The sequence below is a fragment of the Chironomus tepperi genome, unplaced genomic scaffold (genome assembly GCF_022539635.2).
Source record: "Chironomus tepperi strain 1889 unplaced genomic scaffold, CSIRO-AGI_Ctep_v1 contig_219, whole genome shotgun sequence".
In the NCBI taxonomy this organism is placed as follows: domain Eukaryota; kingdom Metazoa; phylum Arthropoda; class Insecta; order Diptera; family Chironomidae; genus Chironomus; species Chironomus tepperi.
The window spans coordinates 2211824-2226628 of NW_027226341.1; positions in this window are offsets into that span (position 1 = coordinate 2211824).

Here is a 14805-nt window from a genome sequence, read left to right on the forward strand (position 1 = left end):
TATTGACAATTGCTTGTTCGATGCCAATTTTATCATCATTTTCAGTGATATAATTCTCGTTTTGTGTTAGTAACATAACAAAATTGTTTCCATCGATACATTGATGTAGGATCATATAACTTGCATAATCGGTTGAGAGGATATTCATTTGATGAGCAACTCGTTCATTATTTGCATAATAATCGCAAAATTTCCGCTCCAGAAAAATACTATACGATATATTATCATAATTTGCTTTAACTCTTGCCATGAATGGATAGAAGTGCTCATCGAAACGTTCAATATAATAGCCTTTATACAAATCAAATCCCACTTTTGATTTGCCTTGCAGTTCATAAAATCCACATTTTGTTTCAAATCTTGTCACAAATAAAGAAACAGTATCGAGCCGTGGAGGGACTGAATAAATACGAAGTTGATCGTACCAAATACCCTCTCGAAATAACGATGGCCAAATTATATCCGTTGTAATATTTGAACAAGGATCGCATTTCACTGGTAAAGTAAACAAAATGTGTACAAATAGCACAAAAAATATCATTGATGATTTGAATTGGTTGACTTTCCTTTTTCAAGTTTTGTGCCTTTATGGATGAAATCTGACTGTAGACTCACAGTGAATTGTTAATTAAATTGTGTTTAAATTGTTTTCAATTGATTTGTAGTCATGGAAATTTTAGATAATATGTTGAAGTATGCAATTTTATACTTTAAATATTCATCAAGCTGAAGTTCAATTTAAATTCCCGAGCGATGCAAATGAAGAAAGATTTACTGAACCTTCACGAAGCCATACTTACTTACAGTTAATTCGTTGATCGTACACATTAATTGTGATCCATGACCTCCCATAGGTGTCTCCTAAATCCAGCTCTATCGTTGGTTACTATTTGTCCATTCCCGATGTCAAATGCAATTCTATCTTGATCAACAGCTACTTTCTATGAGTTCTTAGGCTGCCTAAGTGACATTTGGAATCTAAAAATTTATACTTTAAAATCATATTTACTCGAGCTTCACTAAGCCTTATGGACGCAAAAATTATGCAATCTCCATTTTGTGTTATTAAAAGAGGTTTAGCGGAGGCGGATCCTTTAGAATTCCATAGTGGACCCTCCTAGATTTGTGTCTCTCGGGAAAGGATATGAATGAATTTTAACAATGTAAGTTTAGAACGATTGTTAAGTATTTCCTGGGGGAGGCATAAATGTATTAAATTAATTGCATTAAAATAAAGTTAAAATATTAAAAGAGAAAATTTTACTGCTTAAGATCTCTTTTCATGAAAGATTTTTTTTGATAAGCTCGTTGAAGAAAATGATTTCGAGAATAAAAATCTCTTAAGTGCTTTTTGATGTTTTTTTTCTTATTTATGTCATTTTTTGCACAATATAAAGAAAATCTGATGAAATTAAAGAATAGAGCTTTTTAGCATGTCAAGCATGAACGGAATGAAGTGAAATGTAATGTAATAAGAATTCAAGAATCTTTTTATGTACATTTAAATCCTTTAATCTATTTATAGGAGTTAGTATCATAATAATTCCTTGTGGGAATAGACTTCATCATTTATTATCCTTTTTGATATTTTAGTCTAAAGCAGTGGTGGGCAATCTTTTATTTTTCGCGGCACATCTTGGTGGTTAGCCACTACCGAAATTCGCCGCGACATCCTGTTCATGCCATTTCCAAATAGCTAACTTGGGAGCATACTAGAGTGCCGCGACACACAGGTTGCACACCACTGGTCTAAATATAGGTAACCATGTAAATTTTTAGGGTGAAATAAGAGACTAAACAGAACAAAAAGAAAGATTCTAAAATAAAATTGAATAAACCACCGTCAGATGATTTTGATATATTCTTCTTGTTTGTATAATTTATTTTTCCATCGTCATTGACTTCATGACTTTTCCTTTTTTTCCTCTGTTATGGCTTAAAAGCATTTCTTTTAGGCAACCACATTCATCTTGAGGCGAGCCAAGATGTGCTCGTAATGGATAGCGATAAATCTAAATTTTCAGATTCTTCCATTTTTTTCCCCAAAAGAGACGGGGTGAAATGTGTTGACTCCTTTTTTTCTGCATTGATTTTTTATTTTGCCGAGAAAAAAAAAATGTAGAATTTATTCACAAAAATTTACTGCCGTTGATGATGTATTCCATAATGAATTTGATTTTGATTTACTGTTGGTATGTGGCCGACATTTTATTATGTTTCACTTATGATATATGTGATATGCTCATATTTTGCAATTTAAATACAGAGCTCGAAGATGACTTGAATTTTATATGAAGTCGAGTCGACTATTCCATACTAAAGACGAATTGGCTTGTTCTGCTTTAATTTTATACCTAACCTAACATAGAATGTGCATACCTACCTAAATTAGCGTGCTCATGAGCATACTCAATCAATATAATTAAGCATGCTCAATTTTGTGAACATACTCATGAACATGCTCTTTGAATAGCTTCATTTTTAACTCACAAAAATCATAATTTTGCATTTAAAACTCGTTTCTGTACACATTTGATAAAATACAAAAGGAAGAACTTCATTCATATTTATGGCGCAAGAAATAAAGCTCATATACTCATACATACTTTATTCATAACCCCTTTCGCATCCTTTTTCTGCATTCGACAGGATTTTTTTTTATACATATATATTTTTTTGCTATGAAACCCTCGTTATGTCATCATATCATCATACCTTCATCATGAATATAAACTGATACAAAAATATTTCATGTCTGCTTACTTTGCGAACACATTCATTTGCGTATTCCATTTCAAAAGAAAAAGAAGCGATAAATAATTTTATTTTATTGCTTGATTTTGTATTTTGATATTATCATACAAAGTAGTTGGATATGAGGTGTTATGAGGATATCAAATAATTAATTCAGTACGTGGAAATATATTTTATGACAAAAGAATGAGGTATAATATAATGAACGTGTTATTATATTTCAAATGTAAATTATTGTGGCAAACTTAACTGTAAAGTCAATAATTTTTTGTATTCGGGATAGTACTTACTGACTGAATGTAATTATTTCCTTATGTGAAGATCATGTTACAGTCTGTCACCTAATTTGTACAAATTCTGTATTTGGATGTTAAGCTAATATTCTGTTCTGCACCAAGTTAGTAGCTTTCGGAGCTCCTAGTCGCCGTTTCCATTTCGGATTCTAATCAAGGGCGGTATAACACAACTGTGCTTTTGTCCCAGCCAGAGGCGATGCTAAATTTTTTTTTTTTGAGAACGGGGGTTTAAATTTTTTTCGAATAGGTCGCCTAATATTAGGGATGCAGACGTAAATTATAATTTGAGCCTCTTAGTTGATTACTTGCTGATCTGCTTTTTGCAGAAGAATCTAGTAATTATTCCCAAATTTACAAGCTGTATTTTATATTAAACCTTGATGAGCATTTTTTTGCGTGCATATAAACAGCTATTTATCATTCCGTCCAGCATGAGTCTTAATATTTTGTGAATCCATTATTAATTTGTTATTTTTGTGGTTTGTCATAAATTAATTGCTGAGCACATGAGGTTAGTAGAATTATATCCAATGTGCTTGAACAAAACGCTTATTGTGGTCGTCAAATTTTGCTAGTATAATTTGTTAGTTTAACAGTCATCGAAAATTATGAGTACTAAGCATAACAATATAACCACATAAATGTATAGTAAATCTGTATCGTCCAATACAGAGGATAATATAAAACATTTTCTGCAAATTTATTTTATTCTGGTTTCATAAAACTACAATGGCATAAACACAATCATTTATCACAACACAAGAAAAGTCTTATCATTGAAATAAAAAAAAAAAATGCTGACATAAACCAGATTACAATTACTGTACATGTGATACATACGTTATAATATTTACAAGTGCTACATAAACATGTTACTATGGTCAGTTACTTCGGTAAAATTAAATTGAAAAAAATATATATTTTGTTTGAATGTTTTGATGCTGCTAACCAATTAAAAAGTCACTTGCAGCAATTATATCATGGCAATGTTACAACTTTTTATTAAATACATCATGTTAGGATGTACTTTATTTCATTTACTTATTTCAAACTGAATAAAGAAGGAGAAATGTTGATTAAATGAGCATGGTGTGTTTCAGGCTATGACAATGTAAAAGAAACTGCCTTAATTAGAATTTATGAGGCAGCAATTTATGTCCATTTCTGTCGTCCTGTAGCTTTTAATTATTTTTTCTCTTATTTATATCTTTTAATTTGAGATTTTGTCTTTAAGTATCTTTTTACACTCTTTTGATATGCTCAGAAATGCTGAATGAAGCTTTTGGATGTTTCCTAATGTTTCTTAAAACTACAAAATTTCCAAATTATTTGCCTTAAAATTATGCAACAAAACTCATTTGTAAGTTTCATGCGTGTGAATTTACAAGATGTTTTCATGTTAATCCCCAGCTAAACATTTAAAGTAATGTAAGCATTGTAATTATTTTTCTTTCAATATTTTATGTCTTAAAGGCATTCAAATGTAACAATAAAAATTTCTCTCCTTGTTTTTTAATATTTTTATAATTTTTTATCTTATTTGTAGCCTTAGGATACATAAAAATGAATGTTTCTTGTTTTGTTGTTTATTTGAGCAAATAAAGATATTTTTTTTATATTGTTAGAATTTTATATTGTCATATTATACATATATTCATGCTTCTGAAACAAATATAAGTCTCAGAATGTGATGTAGTATCTTTACCTACATAATTCCTCATCATTTACATCAGAGTTGACATAAGATTGGTTTACCAGCTTACCAATCCACATTGAGCAGGTTACCTCCTGCCGCAGGTGACGTCTTTAGTATGTGACATTTTTTGCAGGTTGCCACATTCCATCGATGCGATTTTCCCTTCTGCAGATCAGCAGACTTGTGGAAGAGGCCACCTGTAGAAGTCGTGATTCGCTGAGCTTTATTCGATAATTTCTACAATAAATTCATGCCAACTCTGCATCTACATTACAAACAAACCTATCCAAGCATCCGTTTATAAAATTGCAACTTTAAGTTCATTGAAATGATGAATTTTATTATTATATAATATAAAAAGATACTAATAAGCAGTAAAGTACATAAGTAGGGATCGACAAAAAATATAAAAAAGAACGTGTTGACAAAATGATGAAAGGCTCCTTATCTATGCTATACAAAAAAAAAGTTTCAATATTGAATGACTTGGAATTTTCTCTTCATAAAATAACCTCAATTATAAGCCTTATGAATCCTTAAGGTAATTCATATATGAGCATGTGAATATACCAAAATATATAAAAGTCATAAATGATTGCCATTTTCCCATCACGTAAGTTACAAATCATTCCCAAACTGATATTTGTTGTTGTGAACTTGTGAAAAATTGTGAACTTCTGAAAAATACGAAGAGAAAAAAAATTGGAAACTTGATTGATTGGATCCAATTTCAATTTGCACTTGACTGAACTTGTATAATAAAATAATTGAATTTGGATTTCCCAGTAGTTGTAAAGAATTAGGGTGAAAAATAAATTAGTATGAAAATTTTTTGGCACATGTGAACTTTATTCTTTTTATTGGTGGGTGCATTCTGTCTGTACTTTTATTGTATCTTTATTAGGAACAATTTAACACGGTTCAGCTATTATTTGGCTAAATCAGTAAGTTTTTTAAGCAATAGTAGACATTTTCAATATTTATACAGTCTGAACTGGCAATTTTCCAATTAGGGGTTTATTTGGGTTTTCAGGATTTGTACAAATCCCAAAATATTGTACAAATCCCAAATCCCGAATAAGAACAAATACTGGAATTTTAGGCCAACGCATCTACATGCAAGTCAAATTTTAACCATATATTGTTATATATAATTTTTGTGCCAACATTTTCTTAAAAATTTGAAAAATAATTTTGAAAAACTAAAAAATAATAATATTACTTGGGTCCAAAACCCAAGTACTTAAGCACCCCAAATCCTTACAAAATACCCCAAATCCCAAAGCGTCTGACTCTGGCAATGGATATTTCCTGGCAATACTCTATAAGACATCCAATTCAGTCGAGCAAATCAACCCGAGTAGGAGCAGCATAAAATGAACATAATCAACCAAAAAATTGTTTAAGTAAATCCAGCGAAATTTTGAATCTCTTTTCATTTAGACAAATAGCTAGAAGAACTGCTATCAACTTTGTATGCTCATTCTCTTATCTGTTCAATCTTTTCACATCATTGATAATTTATGAATCAATAAAAATTCTATCACTTTTCTTATTTCTTCTTTCATATTCTTTTCTTTGTGTAAGGCATGCTAGACTACAATATATAAAAAGATTAAATGTATCATGAAGTTAAAAAGAAAGAATGCTGATAAAAAATAAATTAAGTAATCATGCTCCAAAGTATGCAATTTTATTTATTGTTGATGATAATTGCTGGGGCAGCGAATTAGAAGCATTGATGTAGTGGTTATAGTGGCAGCCTACCGACTCTAATGACTCGGGTTCTCGATCCCAATGAAAGAATAATCGGATTCGGACGCTTTTTCGCAGTTTCTAGTCACTCTAGTTCGGTTTGTGAATTCACGACTCAATTTTAGGCAAAGTACATTGCATTGATATACCCTTGGCCATGCTGCTGTGCAGAGTTAAAAAAAAAGCAAAATGCCATTTACTACAAATCAGGCTCATGTCTTCTCTTGGAAAGCGCATGTCGTCGAAATGGTGAAAAATCCAGCTCCAGACCAGCTTGTCTCTAGAGTGACGGGAGTGTAGATTCTGAAGTGACTGGCATGGTGAATCTGGCATGACAGATCAGAATAAACTGCCCTTTAGCTAAGAGCGTAATTTTTTGCCTTTTGTTCGCCTTGTGCTTCCTGGGTTTGTTCACTGTATCAATTTAATGAAAGATCGAATCGTTTTAATACGAATTATACTAAATACCAAACCTAAATTACCAGTTTTTTAGGTTAAAAGGTGGAGCTATTTCAGAAACATCTCCAATTATGGATGAAAAATAGAACAAACATCTTAAATTAGACCTTTAAGATATTCAGAGGATATTCATTCATTCGAGTTCCCAAATGTTCAATCAAGAATAGAAATCACTAATTGGCATCGACTAGGAAAATTTTTTCTACCAATATTGACATAATTTCCCTCGATAGACGTGCTCTGCATTTGCAAATTTTTTTTTTTTCAATCAATCTCCTCAAATCACTTTCTGTTCGTGGTTTTCCCTTCCAATTTATCCTATAATTTGTAATTCGACTAAATTTTTCTTCTGCTTTTCATTGTAATGCAATGAAGCGTAAATGAATGAAAAAAAAAACTTTTCTTTCTTTGTTGCTGTTCATGTCTGTGACGGGCAGGAATAGAAGATGAAGGAAGAAATAATGAAAGAAAGAAATTAAATGAAGTGAAACAAAAAGAAGCAATGAAAGTGCTGTTCATTAAAAGTTTTACTCTACTTTTTTTTTTCAACTAAAAAAAAAACTTTTTCCTCTCGCAATTGAGGAAATATCTTTCGTTAAACCACAGAGGCAATGAATGAGAAGAAACGCGATGAAATGATAAAATTGAATCAACGTTAAACGAACACCTGAGAATTCATGTCCTCGACTTGATAGGGATAAATAATGAAAGCGGAATGTATATAGATGTACATCCCGAGTGACACAAATGAAGAAGGCTCCTTCACGGAACTTTAAAGGGTCCTTCAATTCCCTTATTATTACCAAATGGAAGCCGCCTACTTTTGGTGTCCATATGACTGCGGAACTTTCGAGAGTCTCAGCCGAGCATTCTTCATTTGTATCCCTCGGGCATGTATATGCAATAGCGGAAAATGACGTCAATTTTATTTAATTTGACAAATAAGCGTACGAGAGACAAAAAAAAGCGAAAAAAATGTAAAATAATAAAAGAAAGAAAAAATTGTAATAAAAACTTTTCCATTCTATAACCAAAGCAGAGCAAAGATTGTTTGTGAAATGTTTACCAATTTCTCGCTATATGTAGGATACGAAATTGTGAGTGACAAGTTTCATAAAAACTTATGACATTTGTTGAGTTGAGAAGAAGTGAGATAGATGAAAATAAGATCTTGAAATGACTGCCTTGGGGGATATTAAGTTATAAGTTATAAGTTTGTGTATTTTCCTATCTGTCTGAATATTTTTTAAAACAATTTTCTTCCTTACCATTTTCATGATATTTCTCAACAAACATTTAAGAATTGAGTTGTGTGAGATCTTTACAAAGTTTCATAACTTATTCTTCTTATTGCTTAAAATTGAGTTTGGTAAAATTTCTCCTTTCATGTGTATGCGGCAAGGAAAATTTGGTTTTTGAGGGATAAAGTTCTGTTTTTGAGAAGTTTAATGTGGTTTCAATCTTGCGTCTTTTGTAATTTTGGCAATGATGATTACACGAAAATATGGCAAATAAAATAATCGTTTATGACAGACAAACTAATTAGTTCATAACAAAGGTATACGGCAAGATTTTCTTTTTCCACGGCTTTTGCTTATGACAACCTAAGCACGCGATACTAAATTTAATTAAAATATTTGAAACTTTTGCAGGATAAAGTCAAGCCTCACAGAAATGTCTAAATAAAAGAATTTAATCTTTCATGTACGTCCCCGAGCGACACAAATGAAGAAGGCTCTGCCAAGGAGCTTTAAAGGCTCCGCTAAACCTCTTTAATTAATACCAAATGGAAGCCACTTTCCTTTGCGAGCCATATGCTCCGTTGAGGAGCCTTGTTCATTTGTCTTGCTCGGGGTCATATGCTCATTCAAAGGACAAAGTTTCTTTCTAAAAAAATGAACAATAGTTCATAAACTGATGTGAAAAGAGTTTTTTTTTCGTTCCGTTATTTATTAAATGTGATGCTTTTCCCTTTCTGGGGAGTGTTATTGCCATGGCCAGTCGATGGAGATAAAGTATTGTATTCAAACATTGAAATAAACTTTTGCAATAAATTACCAATGAGAAAGTTTCTTTATTGTTGATAAGAAAATATTTTCCTTTTATTGAACTTTTTTATTAATTTTTCCTTATAGTTTGCAGCTTTTTGTTTTATGTCTGAGCCACATATTATTTATTGAAGATAAAAAAAATTAATTGCTGTTATATTGTGAATTTAAAAGCTTTAATTGATGATTTCTTGGCGTTAGATTTATTTGTTCTTATGGATGACATTCTGCAGCAGTGGCGAACAACCTGTGTGTCATGAATCATATGTCGTATGCGATTTCGATCCAGGCTTACCATCAAGGTGTGGCCAAAAATTGGCTACCATTGTTCTACAGTTTAAGAACCGAATATCAAAATAAACAGAACTAAATTCTAAACACTGAACAGGATTCGATGTGGTGGACAAGCTTCAGGCGACATCTCAGGGTAGCCATGGATTACAATTGAACTGTACGGCCAGGAAGTAAATTCCAAACACAGTTTTGCAAGTACAGAGCCAAAATCAATTCATATCAATAAACGCTATAATCATCTCCATCAAAATGATAAATTTGATATGACAAGTTAAGGCATCTGAATGTAATATGAAGAAATTACAAGATAATTAATGCATAATATCAATAAAGTTAAGACTGTCATCACCGTTGTGCTGCCTCCTCGATTACATAATATTAAAATTCATCCTCAATCCACACTGCAATCAATCAAAGAAGTTTTACAAGCAAATAAATCTCCTTTTGCCCCTCGCTATTTCATTTCATCTCCTTTTATTGCTTACATACATCTCGCAGTTGATGTAACAAATCAAAAGAAATGCGAGAAGAACTTTGAAAAATGTCACAGATCCCTCACGTTTCAAACATTATGTGCATTGCTATGGAATTTTCATAATTTCTTTTTGCTTTATTTTTCTTCTTCTTTAACCATCTTCTTCTTGATCTTGATTCCATCTTCTTCGTTATCAACAGTGTAGCTGATTTGTTTGGAACTTCTTTCAAATCACAAAAGTTTGTATTTAAAAAAATTATTCTAATTTGGATGACTGTAAACTTTTCTGACCTCCTTAACAAATAAAGAGCTCGCTCTCAAGAGCATAGTAAGCACTGTTGACGTACATGCTCGTCTAGTATATTAAAGGTGAGCAAGGAAAGCACTAGTTGGTGAGTCAATCCAAAATCCCACATCAAACCGGCGATACTTTTGCATGATGCCGGATTTGAATGCGAATCTAGACAATGATTTAAAAATACAAGAAAAATCCTAAATAAATGATCAAATTTACTTTAATAAGCTAGTCCAAGCACACTTTAGTAAGTAAAAGTTTTATTCGAGGACCGTAAAAAGCTTCTTATTGTGAGTTCTTACGTAACTTTAAAGTACATGTTCAAAAAATAATTTCTTTTATTCTAAAAAATTATATAGCTAGGAAGAATGTTGTAAAATATTCTTGAGAGCAATCACAGCTCGTGAAATATGTATTACGCTTAATGTGCACTTTATGATGTGCTATGTGCAGATTTAAAGTTTCTGAACGTGCTTAAAAAATTTTAATAGTTTTTTTATTCTTACACTTCTTTCTTACGTGATGCTTTGTTGCTTTTGTTATGTAAGCAAACATTTGAACTCAATTTTATTGCAGAAACGTATTTGGAAATGCTTTAAGGATTTTTGCACATTCCTTTAAGTAACAAAAAAGAATAAGCATTCTATTTCTGCCAAATATCTAACCTTTAAGTTTCAAAACAACAGATTTGCAAATCATCATTTTAAAGGTGCGTTCGACAAAATTCCTGCTTAATTTTCGTTTCATTGCTATGAAAGTGTATCGAGAGATACTTACCATCACTTGTACTCTTCTTACAGATGTAAATGTGAACTTGACCTTGTTATAACAAGCACAGTATGATGTTGACGCTGACAATGCATAAATTGTTTTTTATTTCCATTTTCTATCCACAGTTGTTGATGGTACGATTTTTATTTGCAGTGTCTGTCTGCTTCTTTGAAGAATATTTATGCAAGATTTTTATTGCTGAATTTTCAAATACTATTCTATCAATTGACTGTAAAGTCTGATTCTCCTTTTCACTTTTCTTTTTATTTTATATCCAAGCGTGGGTAATGCAATGTGGTATTTTTAATGAGTTTTTGTTGAATCAGTGTTGTCTAAGCTATTTGGAGACATGGTACATTTTGGCTGAAAATTATTCGCGCTAGAACATTTACTAATATAAAGATATTTAAGTGTCTGGCACGATGGATTGATCCACAAACAATAAGAGTACCCTAAATATGCTATTTATTCAAATGTTAAATTTTTGTCAAAATTTAAATATGTTTTGAAATTTTTAAATTTTTTTCGTGGAAATTTGATCTTGTTTTGCAGCACTCCAGTGTACCGGGGAAGTTTGTACAGCACTGTTAGATGTGAATTTTTTTGTAAAAATTGTAAATTGTTAACTTTAAAAATTTACGATTTTCAAATTTCAATTTTAATTTTTTAAAATATCAATCTTAAAATTTTTAAAATTCTTTTAAATTTCAATTATTAAAAATTAAACTTTAAATTTTGATTTTTAATTTCTTTGCAGGTTTTCAGCATCATATAAAATTTAATTACTTTCGTAAAATTTGGTAATTTTTCAAATCTTTCCAAATTGAATTTAGTCTTGATTACAGCGGTGAATTTTAATTAAATATTGCTATTGATTATTGTGTGATAATATCATGACTGTCAAATTCTAACTGATGGTATGAAATTTAAGAATTTATGGAACATCTTGAAAATTTTTAATTTGGTCACATTAATTATTAAAAAAAGTTAAAGTACAAATAAAAATTAATAATTGATGCTTTTAAATTTTTTATCAGAAAACAATTTAAAATTGAAATATTTTTATTGATTTTTATTCTGTGATATTTTTGTCATTTAAAAGAAAAAAGAAGAAGCATTTGATAAAGAATCTCAGAATTGTTATATTGCCGCAAGTGTTTATTTTCTTCATTCCTTAACATCAGCACGATGCTCATTTTTCCCATTTCAATTCAATTCTTACGAAGCAGTAAGTTTATATACAGTATATTTTATGTACATATACTGATGCCACACAATGAGTATATTTTACATAGCGAAATTTTACATTGTTACCGTTTCCATTTAATTGCGTACACAAATTCATTTCGACAATCTTTGTCGTTGTTTTGAATTCAAAAAAGGTTTTTTACAAAAAGTTCGAGAGTCAATAAATTCAATTAGGTAAAGGGGAATCTCATGTAGGAACGGAGAATACGTGAAAATTCCGAAAATATTGTTATCGAGTACTGGTGGTGATTTTTTGTTTTGCATACATTTAATTTTATGTTTATGTTCTGTTCATTGACTCTTAATATGGTTCAATATTTTGTTATTCAATTGGAATAAATGGTGATTGAACTTGCTGAAGCTGGTTTATTTGTTTTATAACTATTTTTTTATGTTGCTCTTTATGTTGTTGCTTCTTTATGTTGGTTCCATGCATATGTGGATGATTGAAATTTAAATTACCTTGAAACTTGCTCATGAAATTCTGTTGTTGTTTATTTTATCTCTTAAAAACTTTTCTCTTCCTTTCAACTTCTTTAACTTTCTTCAAACTTTTAAAATGTGTTTATATGAGCATAATAGATAGTTTAATATTGACAAGTAACAAATCGACTTTTAAGGCAATTAAGACACTTTAAAAAAGAACAACTTTAAGCTATTCAGATCATTGTGATCCAGAGCTGAGCTAGGCTGATGTGTGGCTATAATTGTTTAATGAATAAGGGTGCGCTAGACTTCTGCACTCAGAAGACCTGTCTATATTGTGATCAGACCCACTCTTTTTATGTCATTAATGTTAAGTCATAGAAAAGTCAGTAGTACATTAATTAGGTATCAAAGTACTAAACCATCCCGCCACCGAGCTTCTTCTTCAAACAATAAGACTCCAAGTTTGCCTTTATATTGTCATGACTAAAATCAGACATAAACGTTGGTGTTCTTAATGCTCAACATGTCTCTTTTGTGAATCTCTAATAATTTTTTTATAAATAAAGTAAAAACTAATGAATTAAATATGAAGCTATTCATGATACATTCAGAGAAGAAAAAATCCACTTGCTATCACGACCTGTTTTATAAAGTTCACTTTAGTTTGCATCTACAATAAAATTTTATTTTATTTCTGTTACGAAGTGCAAAGCAATTATGAATTTTTTAGCTCACAAGTTCACTCACTTCATTTTGTTATGTTGAGATTCTTATCAATATGCTTTATATAAAGTCTATATATTTTTACTTATGCACAATCGAGCAATGTGCAACATACTGGAGAACACGGTTTTGTTGTACTTTTTGCTGTTGTTTTCGTACTTATGTATATTTTTAGTGTCTCTGTGGCCTTTCAGCTTTCACATTCATACGCCATTCATTGAGCTGTTTTTGCCTCTATTGCATTCACATTTTGACCACATTAATCCGTTCTATCCACTTGTGTTCGTCAATGATGCTAATTGAAGTACAGTTTTCAGCATAAAAAGAGAGAATCAAAGCAACTGGAAAGTTCAAATTGATTTTCTATCATTTCATTAAATGGAGAATATTTCTATATTATTAAAGCGTAGGAGCAACAAATAGTTGAGTTTAATCACGAAAGAGAGTTGATTACATAAAAAAAATTTAAATCATTCTTTTATTCTTATATTGAAATGATAAATGTTTTCCAATTAAAGCTGCTTTATCCAATGAGAATGAGAAGAATGTAAAAAAATCAATGAATTATGTTCAATTTCGAATGCAAAATCTAGGAAAAATCTGAGAGCAAGGAACAGAACAACTTTGTTATAAGTCATTCATATTATCTATGTAGCAATTCCTTCAGGTGGTTTAAGCAATTAGCAGTATATATTTCCGTAGGGGGTTCTCAGTCATATTCACATTTTATCTAGCACCTGGCAATATCATGTGTGTGTTCGTCTATTCAGTTGATAAATTATTATCATTTAATTTTCTTTTTTTTACGTGGAATGCAAATCAATTTGAGATTATCCTCAATCGACCAATCGTATCGTTCAACTATCCAATTTATTATAATTGTCATTTCTACAGCTTATGTTATTTGTTTGAAATGAACAACACCAAACGGTTTTTATTTGTATGATTGCAAGTTTTATAGTTGCGCAATGATAAAATAAAACATCTTGTTTCGATCTTGTGTTGTAGCGTGTTAATGAGGTGATTCATATTTATCTAAAGATAATAATAAAAAAGCAACTGAAGATTTATCAGATTTTGTAATACATTATTATGGGAATTATTTCTATAATTCTATAATTTTTTAAAAATAATCTTTTAAAATTTACCTAAGGGATAATTGAGCTTAACACGAAAAAGGACTCTGTTTGCTGATCTGCTGCACTATCCGTATGATTCCGTTATACACATAACATCCAGTTAATTTATCATTAAAGTGATTGTAGCGGTGTGCACACAATGCCATGCAATCACATAATATGTGAAGCATAATCTCCTCTGCTTTACTGCAGAAATTAGCGTTACTTAATTTTAATTTGAATAATAAACTATTCAGAATATCCCTAATTAAGATAGTGAGACTATTCGAGATAATCTTGTAAGTTTGTTTTTTGTGACAGAGTCATGCAGCATAGTTTAAATCAGTGGTGAGCTACCTATTATTTTTCACGGAACATCTTGGTGGTAAACCTCGAGCGATACCGCAAACGGTATTTTCAAAAATTTTTGACGGCACACAGGTT